Below are 14,402 nucleotides of genomic sequence, written 5' to 3'. Positions count from 1 at the left end.
TTGTTTTTTTATCATGTATTGCATACTTTCTGCGCATTTGTTTGATAAACATGAACGACCTTTAATTATATTATTTACACATATTTTACAGTTGAAAAGCTCAGAATATTTACGCTCACGGCCACTCAGAACACCCCTGATCTTGGAAGCTAAACAGGAGCAGCTCGGTACTTGGATTAGAGACTGCCGTGGAAATGGCAAGTACTGTATGATTGTCTTTATACACCAGGGGCGCTGCTGCTTCATCTTTGTTTTTGACTTTTGAGCTCATATTTGCTTCATATGAGCTGCTCTGGTAAATAATACCGTGACGTAACAAAAAAATACACTGAAGCAGCAGTCTGCACTGTAATAAGGGAATATTCACCCATTAAAAGACAACACTATTGATGAACTTCGCATTGCAGAAGTGACATAAACTGAAATGACATATGTCACCATATAAATTGTCATCTACACAGATTCTAGAGATGGACCTATCCGATATTACGTATCGGTCCGATACTGACGTAAATTACTGGATCTAATATCGGAGAGAAACCCTATTAGTTAGGTTGCTTAATATTTCTGCTAAGTACTCTTTAAAATACCAGAATAGGAATGATGGAGTATAGGTTTAAGTTCATTAGATTGATCAGTTTTGCTGAACTATGAAATATTTTGGGTGCAGTGTATTTTTTTACACGTAGGTATAACAGAATAGCTTTAGTGTTGTTGTTTATTTAAACTTGAGTATGAACTTATACAAAATGCAGCAAGATATTAAAAAAACAGTTTTATTGATTAAAAAACACACTATATCGGATTCACATCGGTATCGGCAGATATCCAAATCTATGATATCGGTATCGGACATAAAAAAGTGGTATCGTGCCATCTCTAACAGAGTCAGTGTTATGTTTTGTTTTTTCCCATCCAGAGGTGGTCTCTCAACCAAGTACTAACCACAACTACCCGAGTTCAGAAGGAGATCAGAAGAGACTGGGTTCTTCGAGGTTTGTATGACTGTAAGGAACGTCATAACTGATGAGAAGGCTGTTTATGTATCAAATCATGATGCTTGCTGTCTCTTGTCTTTAGATTAAGACTTTTAAAACTTGTTTAAAGACCATATGATGGCAGCAATGATGAAACAGTGTTATAATGCTATAAATTTAATGTGTGGAAATTCGATGAAGTGGCTGGAAATATTACTACTTGTATTTTGTTTGAAAATGTAAAAGCCGTGGCCCGTGACACAGATATCCTGCAAGTTATAAGATCTTATTGTTTTGAAAGCTTTGTTGTAACGAAGCAACAGCGCCGCCTGGTGTATGAAAGCAAAAGCTTACAGTACCTGTAAGGCGGTCTCCCATCCAAGTAAGTATTGCTTAGCTTCCGAGATCAGACGAGATCGGGCGTGTTCAGGGTGGTATGGCCGTAAGTGACTATGAAGCCAACAGAAAACATATTTATATGTAACAACAAAGGCTATGAACTGGAAGCTAAAACAAATGTAATGTACATTTGTAGTTTACTATTTTGTTCTTTCCGCCATATTCTTATTTTGGGAAACCCGAGAAGTATATTGACTGCTACATTTCATTGTTAAAAGGGCTTCAACCTGTATATCTTTTTTTCCAATCAGTTTTGCACGGGATTTTCACGTTTTTAATTCACAATTCGATTACTGTGACAATCTAAAACTAAACGCAACGAACACTGAGATGCATAAATAGACTTCACGTGGGTGAAACTGTTGCTTACGGCCATACCACCCTGAACACGCCCGATCTCGTCTGATCTCGGAAGCTAAGCAGGGTCGGGCCTGGTCAGTACTTGGATGGGAGACCGCCTGGGAATACCAGGTGCTGTAAGCTTTTGCACCAGGGGGCGCTGCTGTAATCTAGTGGTACTTTCCGAATTTTTGTGCTTCATATTTGCTGCTTTACTAAATAATATGGTGAAATAACAACAAGAAATAAAGTTAACGTGTGATAATGGAGACATTCAGGAAGGAGGTTCTGCAGCATCCGGTCCCGTACCAGCAGACTGAGAGACAGCTTTTTCCATCAGGCCATCAGACTGCTGAACACGTCATAGACACCTCAGCTTCACTACTGGAACTTCAACATTATGCACTCCATACTGTACAGTAATGCCACTGTTTTGCACGTCTCAACTCTGTATATTTTATTTTTTTTATATATTTTATTTATTGTTTACTCTATTTAATTTGTAAAATATGTGTACACACACACACACACACACACACACACACACACACACACACACACACACACGTAGAAAAATATTTAGTATACACATCCAGAAATGCATATACTATTATATGTTGTACATATATTTATTAGTTTCAGATGTAGCCATTCTTGTATTTTGCTTGTTTACATTATTGTATTTTGCACAACTCTGTTGCTTGTGAAGCTCGCACACAAGAATTTCACTCACATGTGCTGTACCAATGTACCTGCACATGTGATGTGACAATAAAAGTGATTTGATTTGATTTGACATTTAATTCAGTTCAATTCAAATCAACTGTAAATCACAATAGCTGACTCAAGGTGCTTATCCATCTAAAGACAACAATATTGACAACGATAATTTTTGTCAAAGATGTTTTTTTTTAAATCATTGCTGTTTTTTAAAAAAAAAACCAAAACTATTCATAACTGAAATTAAGTGAATAAGTGAATTTCGATCCTTGGTGATTTTTGACATCCCTGCTTTTCAAAATTGTCTCCAGTAAAAGATGCAGCAACACCCACTGGAGCTTGTCACGCAAGTACTACCCAGGGCCTGATTCCAATTACCTTCTAAGACCAGAAGGGACTGGGTCCTTCGATGGTTGTCTTACTGTATAACAGAACTCATGAAAAGGCTGTTTATGTATCAAAGTATAATGCTTGCTAACTTCTGTCTTTAGATTAAGACTTTGTTTATTCAATGAAATTAATTCAATTCAATTAAAGACAGTGATGACAGGATTAACGAAACAGTGTTATAATGCTATAAATTAAAAGTGTTCAAATCCAACAGAAGACTATAGAGTGTCATGAGTTTCAAAACATAGAAGACCTTTAGGTTGGATCCATTTTTTTAATCAACAACAACAACAACAAAAATACAAATCAGCATGACATAAAAATATCCTGGGGTTATGGCCATACCCCCATATTAATATTAGTAACAGTAATGCATGTGCAGGGGGCATGAGCACCTGCCCCTTTCTTCTTAGGTATCCAAAGTGTCCTTTTCTTCAGGCATTTTTTGTTAATTTTTTAAAAATGTGTGTGTATGGTCTTGCCGTGCCCCTTAACAAAACTATTAATCACAATTTTGCTAAGTAAAAGAAGCTGGCATGCATTGGTCACATGATGAATGTTATGATATTTTGATACCACGGTAAGCATTTACAGGATATTGTTTTATACAGGAAAACTGTTACTCAATAAGGCCGATCTACTAGTTGTTTTTCTCTTTCTCTGTGACCCAAGAATCAATGTGTAGGACTCACGAGCTGGTACCCCAAGGTCGAAAACACCACAGAGATGAGACCACTTCCTTACTCCCATCCTCCCTTTTTTCTTTATCTCCTGGAAAAGGCTCGTTAAAGGCTAGGTGGTTTGTTTCAGAATTCACTGATGAAAGAACTCTGTATTCTATGTCTAGGAGTGTATTTTGCTGGGATGATCATAAATTATAGCTGAACTGATAAACTACACAAGGGATACTTTGCTCAGAAGGCAGGAAGACGTTTCCTTATTTAGTCTGTACCGGTTTGAACTGGGAAAGCTGACACACGAACCTTTTTTTTCTCTATATAAACTGCTGTGTATCAAATAAACCTTTGAGTTGATTCTGGGAAAGCAATCTGAACAGTTTCTGTATCACTTTGTTCTCCTAGCTGCTCCCGATATCGTAACTAACCCCGCTGAACGGCATACCTGAGTGTTACTTTGAATAATTAGGAGTCTTATAAGGAAAGGACAAACTCTGCTTATCGCTCACGCCACGGAGGAAACCCGGGAAGGCAATTTCCTTCAATCTTGGTGTCAGAAGTGGGATTCCTGACAGAAGGTAAATATGAGTCTTTCATATTTATATAAAGACCTATTATACCTCTCTCAGTGATTAATCCATAAAGAAACGGGATATGCTGACGAAGTTTCACTTAGTGATCCAGAGAGATACACTGACGACTTCCTCAGTCCCCGAATAAAGTAAATTAACCCTTGTGTGGTGTTGGTGGACACAGGAAGTTGCCTGTTGTCTTGAATATTTTAATTTTGTTTAAAAAATAATAATAATTAATTGTTTAATTAAACGTACGCTAAAAAGTGAGAAGTTGCTCACTTAGAAAAGTGACACAGAAAGTTGCCTGTTGTCTTAAATACTTCTCGTTAAGTGAGAAGTTGCTCATCAAAGAGTGACACAGGGAGTTGCCTGTTATCTTGAAACGTACGTTAAAAAGTGAGAAGTTGCTCACTCACAGAAAGCTAGTAAATAATTAAATTTAATTTTGTTAAAAAAAAAAAAAAAAAAAACGAAAGAAAACTGAAAACGGGTCTCACAGACCCGATTACCATACAAGGGTTAAAAGCAGTAAATTAAAAGCAGAAAGACACAGGAAGTTGCCTGTTGTTTTACGAGAAGTTGCTCGTTAAGCGAGAAGTTGCTCGCTAAGTGAGAGTTGCTCACACAAACAAAAAATTGCTAGCAATAAATTTAAAGTAACCTCAGCTGTGCCGCAGCGAAAATACTAACATAAATCCTTCAAGCGTGTAAACCCCTCTGGAAATCACTGAACATGGGTCAGAATAATTCAAAAACCACAGACAAGTCCGATAAAAAATCAAAATTACCTGTAAAACCAACAAAAATTAAATTTAAAGCCTCAAACAACAGCTCAGTACGACTCCCATTTCCGGTTACGTGTAACCCACGTCCACGAATCGGCGAAGACTTCCATGATTACGTATCCAGAACATGCGGGAGTGCTTATGTGACTGACTTTGTTTACAACTTACGGACTATAAGTTCAATGCATTCTAATTTATTTCCGGAGCCTTATCCCGAACGATTATCGCCAGAAACCAGGTCAGTAGAAATGTTGAATATCATTTGTGATAAGAAAAGTAGTCTGCTTAAAAAGTCCTGTAGAAAATATATGATAGAATGCCGCGACGTGATGCATCAAATGTTACCACTATGGAAAAAGGGACCGGAACCAGGTGTAGATACTTTTACATCAAATAAAACTAGTGCAGGCTCCAGCATAGAAAATAACTCTACCGCGGGAAAAGATAGTCTTGCATGCTCAGCCATTCAGCCCACAGCCCCACCGCCTTACGAAGATGAGACCGAATTAATAGTTGCTGCAGCAGCCGCATGCAAACAACGTCAGCGCTTTGATCCAACCAGCTTAAAAGACAGTGACACAAAACCTGAATCACATGCAACGGGTCTCAGCCACCTAATTGAACAAGATCAGGAAAAACAATATATACGCCGCGAGGAAGAATTAGCAGAACATAGAAAGAGAGAAAAACTTTTGAAAGAAGAATGTGAGGAACTTATGAAAAACAATTTAGACGTCTATGAAGAAAAACTTTTGCATCAGGCAGTGTCCACAATAGACACCCACATGAAACGCCATGATTTCGTAGCTAGAGGTTTAGAGGTAGCTAAAGAAATACCTGTTACCCGAACTTTAATAAAGACTTATCTAAAAGAAAAAAAGGAAAAACAAAGCCGGAATGACAAAGGTCCTCACGCCAACACTCGCGGTAGTAAACAAACAGACCCAAAATCTAGTGACGTCAATGACGCCTACCCCTTTATGATAATAGGAGATCAGTGTTGTATTCAGCCCCCTAAAATCTCAGAATTAGTGACAACTATTAAAGAGCTTCCCAATCCTCTTAAAAATCCTACAGCCTTTGTCTCTGCACTACAGAGAAGTACCAGATATCACCATTTGGGTGGTCCGGATTACAGGTACATATTGTGTCAATGCATTCCTGGAGTAACCGAGTCACAACTCATAGAAGAGATAAGTGAATTAGACCCAAAGCATGATAAAGCATCCACAACTGCAGAGTTTTTGTGGGTAAATAATGACAAAGTCGCCGATTTCTTTAAGAATCTAAAGAAATTCCTGCTCACAATGTCCAGAGACAAAATTGACTTAAATGCAGTAACTATGTGTAAACAGAAGCCTGATGAATCTATCCTAGTATTCATAAAACGCTTTATGCACTGTTGGACTGATGAGGCATGCATGCCAGAGTATGGTAATGATCAGATTTTCATCACCACCTTTTTGAACAATATCCACCCCGAATGCTCTCAGTTGCTAAAAGTGACAGCTACTAATAATCTCTACGAATTGAGTAAAGATGCTTTCTTAAAGCTTGTACAACTGAAGGCCAGTGCAGACCTTTTTCCTACTATCACAAAAGCTAACAGTGTTAAGATGATGTTGAATTTTGATGTTCAAGGCTCAGAGGAAAGTGAGAAATTAATGTATGCAGGACCACCCGCTCCAGCACAGCAAGGAAGTTTCAGAGGACGGAATGGTAAGAATAGAGATGTTTGTTTTTATTGTGGAAGGGTAGGACACTGGTCCAGAGAATGTCGCTTTGCAGCCACCAACAGGTCACACACGCCTCAACCACAGAACGCAGTACAAGTTCCCGCCACTAGGCGTCAGCAGAGCTCTTCCAGTCAAGGTAACTGGCAACCACAAGAAGCATGCAATAATGGCCCCACATCTAGGCCGCAGCCTTACAACCCACATTATAACCCACAAGGCAGACAAGCTAGAGGTGCAAATTTAGCTCAGTTTTCCAGTAACCGCAGACACCCAGAGCATGAATCAGAATGGGAAAGGGTGCGTTACAATTCTCACCATGATCTTTTCCCATCACCTGATAATCCCCGGCTGGGTCGCTACTAGGGAGGCCCAGGTGAGGATGAGGGACAGCAGTGTGAAGCACTACACACGATGCTGCATCTGCAGCTGTCCCCTAACACAGAACATTTGCCCATGCTACAAGTAGAAATAGATGGTAAGAAATACCCATTTTTAGTGGATAGTGGAGCCACTAAAAGTTCACTGTCTGGGAAATTCTATAATGGGCCTGTGTCCTCTGTGTGCATCAACACTATGGGAATTAATGGAACTGTAGTGCAATGCCCTAAAACTCATTCTCTAAAGACACGTTGGGGCTCTAAACCAGATGAAATCACATATCATCCATTTGTAATTATTCCAAACTCGCCTGTGAATTTATTAGGCAGAGATTTAATGGCAAAAATGAATTTGTGTATTTCATTTAACACAAAAGGTGAAATGTTTGCTGATACTGATAACAGCTATGTTTTCTCTGCCTTATGTACCATGGAGAAGGAACAGCCTCTGTGTCAGCTGGACGGCTCAGCAGAGAATGAACTCAACACCTTTTTGTCTGGTATTCCACGACACACACTGTGCCAAAGACGTGTTCAAAAACCACTGCCAGGTAATCCCATATCTGGGAGCCACACTTTTGTTTCTCTCACACTGTTCAACAACATGATAACTGCTCACACAAGTGAAGGCCAAACAGTGGTCTTGTCACATAACTCAGACATAGGTTATGACATAACTACACCATGTCGTCACATAGATCTAACCTATCCTATCCACTGTACTATTTCTGCACTTACGTTGCCAGCTGAATACCAGAATATGACATTGTGGTCTAAAGGTGAGAATGATGTAGGATTTATTGACTGTATACCTTATCACGCACAGCTAAAAAACAACACGCCAGTATATGTCAAGCAGTATCCCATTTCTGTCGAAAAAGCCTCAGCCCTAGATGTCATCATAGGAGATTTATTGACTACAGGAGTGATAAAGCCTACAGTATCTCCATATAATACTCCTGTCAATCCTGTGCCAAAGCCTAACAAACCTGGCGTATGGCGTTTTACACAAGACTTAAGACAAATTAATGCAGTCATTATCCCTTTGCCACCTCTGGTTCCGGATGTCCCCAGCATATTGACATGTATTCCATCCACAGCCACACATTTTACCGTGGTGGATTTATGCTCTGCCTTTTTCTCAGTGCCTGTGCATGTAGATACACAGCCGTTATTTGCATTTACACATAGAAATAAGCAGTACACTTGGACTCGTCTGCCTCAAGGCATGATAGACAGCCCTGCTGCTTTCTCAATGGTGATCCGTGCTACCCTGGACAGCTTCGCTCCTCCTGAGGGCTGTACTCTGATCCAGTATGTGGACGATCTCCTCCTCTGTGCTCCGAGTGAGGAATTGTGTCAAACTGCTACACACATGCTTCTCCAGCACCTCCAAAAGACTGGCCACAAGGCATCTGCAAAGAAAATGCAGTACTGTCAGACTTCTGTTCAATATTTGGGATTTACACTGTCTCACGGAAAACGTTCCATGACTGCAGACAGGGTCAAAGCTGTGACCTCCGTCCCTCGGCCTACTACACAGAAGGAAATGCTGTCCTTCTTAGGCATGGTGAACTATTGCAGACAGTGGATACCAGACTGTTCTTTTCATGACCACATTCTGCGTGAATGCTGCAAAAAAGACAAGCTTCCTCGAATACTGTGGTCCACAGAAATGACTGCCTCTTTCAATGCATTGAAGGGAGCGCTGACCTCCGCCCCTTGTTTGGGTCTGCCTGACTACCACTTACCTTTCCATCTGTACGTTACAGAGAACGGCACGACCTGCACAGGTGTACTGGCCCAAGAGCATGGCAGTGGCTACCGTCCAGTAGCCTTCTATTCAAAGGTATTGCCAGCAGTAGTTCAGGGGATGCCGGCCTGCCTGAGAGCAGTAGCAGCTTGCTCTATCATGATAAGGGACTGCGAGAAGCTTACACTCTCACATAACAATGAACATTAACCAATGCTCACTCTTGATGGCAGAGAGATGACAACGAGCTCATTAAGAGCACACACGTTTTTTGCAGCCTGGGCGATGTGGAGCTGCAGAACAAACACACAAATTAATTGGGTGGCAGACTGATGTAACCAAAAAACCAGTAAGTAGGGTGTATAGTCTTTAGCACACAGGAAGGTTAAGAGTATTATTATGCACGCGTTAAGTTGACTTGTGGCAGCTGATGAATTGAAACAACTGAGCATGCTGTGTGTGCACAGTATGTGTCTATGTGAAGAGGGTGAAGAGGTTGGAGGCAGTATTACTTGCCGGTGAGACGTGTATTTTGTTTGAAAATATAAAACCCCCAGAACTGATATAGTAATAATAAATATTACCTGCTAAATTAAAAAACAATAGAGAAAAGATGAAAATTTATCAAAGTCTCACTTTAAGAAAACGCTCTGTACTGTTATGAAGAGCAACAGCGCCGCCTGGTGTATGAAAGCAAAAGCTTACAGCACCTGGTATTCCCAGGCGGTCTCCCATCCAAGTACTGACCAGGCCCGACCCTGCTTAGCTTCCGAGATCAGACGAGATCGGGCGTGTTCAGGGTGGTATGGCCGTAAGCGACTGTCATAGTAACAGGAAACATATTTATATGCAACAACAAAGGCTGGACGCTAAAACAAATGTAATGCAACGTGTTCAGGGTGGTATGGCCGTAAGCGGACGCTGACATCACAAGATGGCTTTTTATATGGTAGAAAACACGAACTATGTTGGCGTATTTTGATTTATTTCTTCGATATGAATCAGATTTTAACAACTTGGGATTCGTAGAGGAGCTTAAACACATATTCAGTGCTATATGTTTTTAGTTTTTTGAAACCTGGATGAGTATTGTCCTTTGTTTTAATTTTGTTTTCTGGTCCAAAAGTTTAGGTTATTTAAGATAAATATATTTTAGCTGGGCTCAAACTGATATTATATTTATTATTAGAAGTTTTCTACTGGATTGACACGTTTTTAATTTACAGGACTGAGAGTTCTAACCAAACATGATAAGAATATATGAAGAATTAGTACTGCCACGCCATTACCATCTTTGTGTGGGCAAAGATAAATCCAAATCCAAGTGGGAAGCTAGCACCCCTTGACATTTGCACGCATAAATATGGTTCAAGTTACTAAATAATATGGTGACATAAAAAAAAGGCACAGCTTTTGTTTTCAAGGAGTCAGAGTGTAACCGGTGTGGTTCTGCGTTGTGTCTGACGATAAAAGGTAAAAGAAAGAAAGAAAGACCTCCAAATAAATTCCTTCCCCCCATCCTGCTGCCATCCTTGTCCATAGTTTTATTACATCCCGTATTGATTACTGTAATTCCCTCCTATTTGGTCTCCCTAAAAGGTCCCTTCATAAACTCCAACTTCTTCAAAATTCTGCAGCTCGGGTCATAACTTACACTCCGTTAAGTGCTCATATTACCCCAGTTCTTCAGCAGCTTCACTGGTTGCCCATAGAAGCCAGGATAAACTTTAAAATCTTACTTCTCACGTTCAAATGTATCCATAAATCTGCTCCTTCATATTTGTGTGAGCTGCTCCATATCACCACTGTTTCCCGCCCTCTCAGACCATCATCTGCTATTCATCTTACCGTTCCGTCCTCACACCTTATTACTATGAGGAACAGAGCTTTCAGTCGCTCTGCTCCCCGGCTCTGGAACTCTCCTCCTCCTGCACTAAGAAATATTGACTCCCTCTCCGTATTTAAGACTCAGCTCAAAACACATCTGTTAAACTGGCTTATTCGCTTTAATGCTGGTTTTATCTGTTGTCACGCTCTGTTTTGTAATTTTAACTTATTCTATGTATTTTATGACTACTTTTCCTTTTATTAATTGTGTTTTTTGTAAGGTGACCTTGGGTTTCTGAAAGGCGCCCTCAAATAAAATGTATTATTATTATTATTATTATAACAAGATGTGATTTATGACCTTGTTACATGGGCATGCTTTTCTTGTCTTTTAAAATATGTCAATGAGAGCTTGAATCTATCCTGTGTGTATAAATGCACACACATTTGCACACATTCTCCCATCCAAGTGCTAATGAGACCTGACCCTGCTTAGCTCCTGAAAATTGAGCATGTTTGGTATGGTAAGCAGCAGCATTTACGGTACTAGGTGCACAATGACTCTGACTTGGCTTGTCTGGCTTCTTCTGTTTTTTTCCAACCTTACACTCTTGGGTAGGTGACATAGTTTTAACATGACAATTAAAAGTGATTTACTCTGATTCTTAAAAAAAATAAAATAAGATAGGCTCACTTATATTATACAGAAATAAACATTGGATAACTTATAACCCTACAGTGTGCACTAGATGGCAGTCTTCCATAAGCCTTCCAACCACACAAAGCAGTGTAACTGTAAGGTCACAGTGATGGTTTCTCCAATACACAGCTTCATCTCACACTATCCACAGGAGTATGATGACTGTGCTGCACTTGTTAAATAAAAGATGAAAAGTTTGAAAAACCACTCGAAGTGCTTCACGATACTGCACCTCCACTGCTGAAAGGTTTTGCCATCAAAGAACAGATGGCCAAAAAATATCTGCCTTTGCACAATCTGCCTTTTCATTAAAGCTTCTAAATAGTCTGAAAACAGCTGCAGTCTTCATATTGTTTCCTCATGATTCTAAAAAATGTCCATATATTTTGTAGGATTTTTATATATGTTTATATTGAAATGGAGTAATCTGCAGATTGAACGGTGCGGATCAAAATATGCATGTCAAATATGCGTGCTTGATAACACCCTACTTGTATCTATTACTCTGAAAATGTATTTTAACGCTACAAAGACAGCTGTGTTTACTTGGCTTGGGATTGCATTTTAAAGCTGGCTAATAGCTACATCAGATATCTTTCCATTTCTGTAAAATTATCATTTTTGTATATGAAAAACCCCCAAAACACTAAGCGCTTGAGCTTCAAATAACAGCTTGGGATAGGCACAATCTGCGGTCATTATTATAATATCAAATTATTCTTGAATTAACATAATTGTAATAATTGAACTTGCTCTTTTATAGATTCTGAAACATTTAAAACCCATTTGTTTTACCCATGATTCCATGAACACAATTACAAGCAGTATAGACCAGATCCCACAAACTTCTTTTTGTACCACTTGGAGCCCAATAACGGGTTACTCCAACTGTGTGCTAACACTGCTGAGATAACAACAAGCTGAGAGCCTGTAAAATGTTGCATTAAATTTCTTTCAGCCGCCTGAAAGATTTCTGATATTGGGATGGTACTATAGACTGCATATAAGTGTTTAAGGCACAACCTAATCATCGTATCCCTGGTGGTTAGTTTCTTGATTTTACCATAGAAAGAATTAAAGACTGTTGCCAAGCTCGGTCTGAACATCTTATTTGTTCTGTTCCCATGAGCCAAGCCTGCTGGAGGGGTATCCCCCACTGTCCTCAAGTCCTCTCCAGCAGACCAGCGGAGCTACACAAACAAGACCTGGGGTCCAGTCAATTTGTCCGGACAAATGTGGGGATTTGGGACCACTGCAAGCTATGCAGGGATGAGTGCTTTTTGTTTGTGTGCCAAGTAACTCCCCTCAATCCCTTGGTCTCTTAAGTCACTCTATTCACCCAAGTCTTTGTCTGGTTTATCTTGAACCTGACACACTGAACTAAGGAAAAGTTCTTTCTTGCCCTTGTTTATGTTTTAATTCTGTCTTTGGAAAGATCTGTGTGCAGTGTCCAGGTACCAAATTAGCATTTTCTAAACATTTGGTTGGACAACTTTTTCTCTTTCACCCAGCTCTCACCTCTGTGGAAGAAGAGATCACAGAAGGGTGATAGATGTTGAGCAGATGGGGTGGGGTGTGTGCCCCCCCCTTACACCTCCACCCCTGGTCAACAATGAGCGAAGTTCACACTGCATCAGCACAAGTGGCTGAAACAATCTGAGAAAGTGGCTGGAGCAACGCAGCACCTCAGTCCCCTGTTCTCCACTGGCCCAGTCAGCCCGTCTGTGCTCTTCTCAGCATGCTGATCAGAGGATTAGGTTGCAGTGGCAGCATCGAGTCAAGAGCATGTTGAAGAAAGGGAAAGGCATGCAGGGAACACGAGTTTCAAGACAGTTTCACACGCACCCACACAAGAAGGCAAGCAGACGGGTATAAGAAGGACCACACCACACTTCCTGTACTTCTGACAACTTGTCGGTAGAGGGTACCACAATTCTGTTGTGCAATGTTTGTACAGGCATATATGTATATATATAAAAAATCAAATAAAAACCAAATATGTAGACACTAAATAAATAGGAGGAGGATGGATAGAGGAAAAAAGGAAAGTGTATTAGGAAGTGCAGATGATTAGAAAGGAGGAAGTTAGGGTGTTATGAAGAGGATGAAGACTGGAAAGGTCCAGATGACATATTTGTTGAGGTATTTCCAGGAGAGAGGGCAGTGGACTTTAACACAATGTCTCAAGAATAGAGAAAATGTGCACTGGAACCAGTTTTCAAGAATAAGGGTGACTGCAGAGCTGCAGTAACTACAGAGTGATAAAGTTGATGAGCCATATCATGACGATATGGATAAGAGCTATTAAGGCGAGGTTAAGAAGCGAGGTGACGATCAGTGAGCAGCAGTATGTCAAGAAAGAGCACCAAAGATGTGGTGTTTGCTTTGAGAGTGTTGATGGAGAAGGATGGAGAAGTATAAAGAAGGTCAGAAGGAGGTGCACTGTGTCTTTGTGGCTCTGGAGAAAGCAAATGATAGGGAGCCAAGAAAGGAACTGTGGTATTGCACGAGGAAGTCAGGAGTGGCAGAGAAGTATGTGAGAGTGGTGCAGGAGATCTATCAGGACAGCAAGGCAGGGCTGAGGTGTACGGTAGGAGTGAGAGATGGGTTTAGGTTGGGGTGGGACTACAAGTTTTGCAGACAACATGGGAGTATGGAGCAGGTGGACCCTGCAGAGGTGGAGGTATGCTCTGGAGAGAAGAGGAATGAAAGTTAGTACAAGCAAGGCAGAATACATGTGTGTGAATGAGAAGGAGATGTACAGGGTGGGCCATTTATATGGATACACCGTAATAACATGGGAATGGTTGGTGATATTAAAGTCCTGTTTGTGGCACATTAGTATATGTGAGGGGGCAAACTCCTCAAGATGGGCCGTGACCATGGTGGCCATATAGAAGTCGGCCATCTTGGATACAACTTTTGTTTCTTCAATAGGAAGAGGGCCATGTGACACATCAAACTTATTGGTAATGTCACAAGAAAAACAATGGTGTGCTTGGTTTCAACGTAACTTTATTCTGTCATGAGTTATTTACAAGTTTCTCTTTGTTCACAGCCATTGACATGTCGAAGAGGTTAACACGTGAGGAGCGGATCGAAATCGTGTTGATATCTGGTGAACGCAGTAACCGGGTCATTGCAGCA

General features: G+C 40.4%; 1 long non-coding RNA gene and 2 other non-coding genes across 3 annotated transcripts in view; 2 read left to right on the top strand and 1 right to left on the bottom strand.

Moving 5' to 3' along the window:
• The first annotated feature begins 1,740 nt into the window (after nt 1–1,740).
• Nucleotides 1,741–1,859, top strand: LOC146556187 (5S ribosomal RNA). Its single transcript, XR_014889095.1, has one exon. It is a non-coding gene; the product is annotated as a 5S ribosomal RNA (ribosomal RNA).
• A 3,027-nt stretch (nt 1,860–4,886) lies between these two features.
• The window catches only part of LOC146556185 (uncharacterized), a 32,109-nt gene continuing 22,593 nt past the window's right edge, over nt 4,887–14,402 (top strand). Inside the window, exon 1 of the long non-coding RNA XR_014889019.1 lies at nt 4,887–7,526. This is a non-coding gene — a long non-coding RNA (uncharacterized LOC146556185). The remainder of the gene's footprint in view (nt 7,527–14,402) is intronic.
• LOC146556186 (5S ribosomal RNA) lies at nt 9,427–9,545 on the bottom strand. Its single transcript, XR_014889094.1, has one exon. It is a non-coding gene; the product is annotated as a 5S ribosomal RNA (ribosomal RNA).

This window comes from Mchenga conophoros, linkage group LG16 (genome assembly GCF_057382185.1).
Source record: "Mchenga conophoros isolate Kocher_MC1m ecotype Shallow Benthic linkage group LG16, M_conophoros_male_GT1.1, whole genome shotgun sequence".
In the NCBI taxonomy this organism is placed as follows: Eukaryota; Metazoa; Chordata; class Actinopteri; order Cichliformes; family Cichlidae; genus Mchenga; species Mchenga conophoros.
The sequence above is the reverse complement of the archived record's forward strand: the minus strand, read 5'-3'. Positions and strand labels throughout refer to the sequence as shown.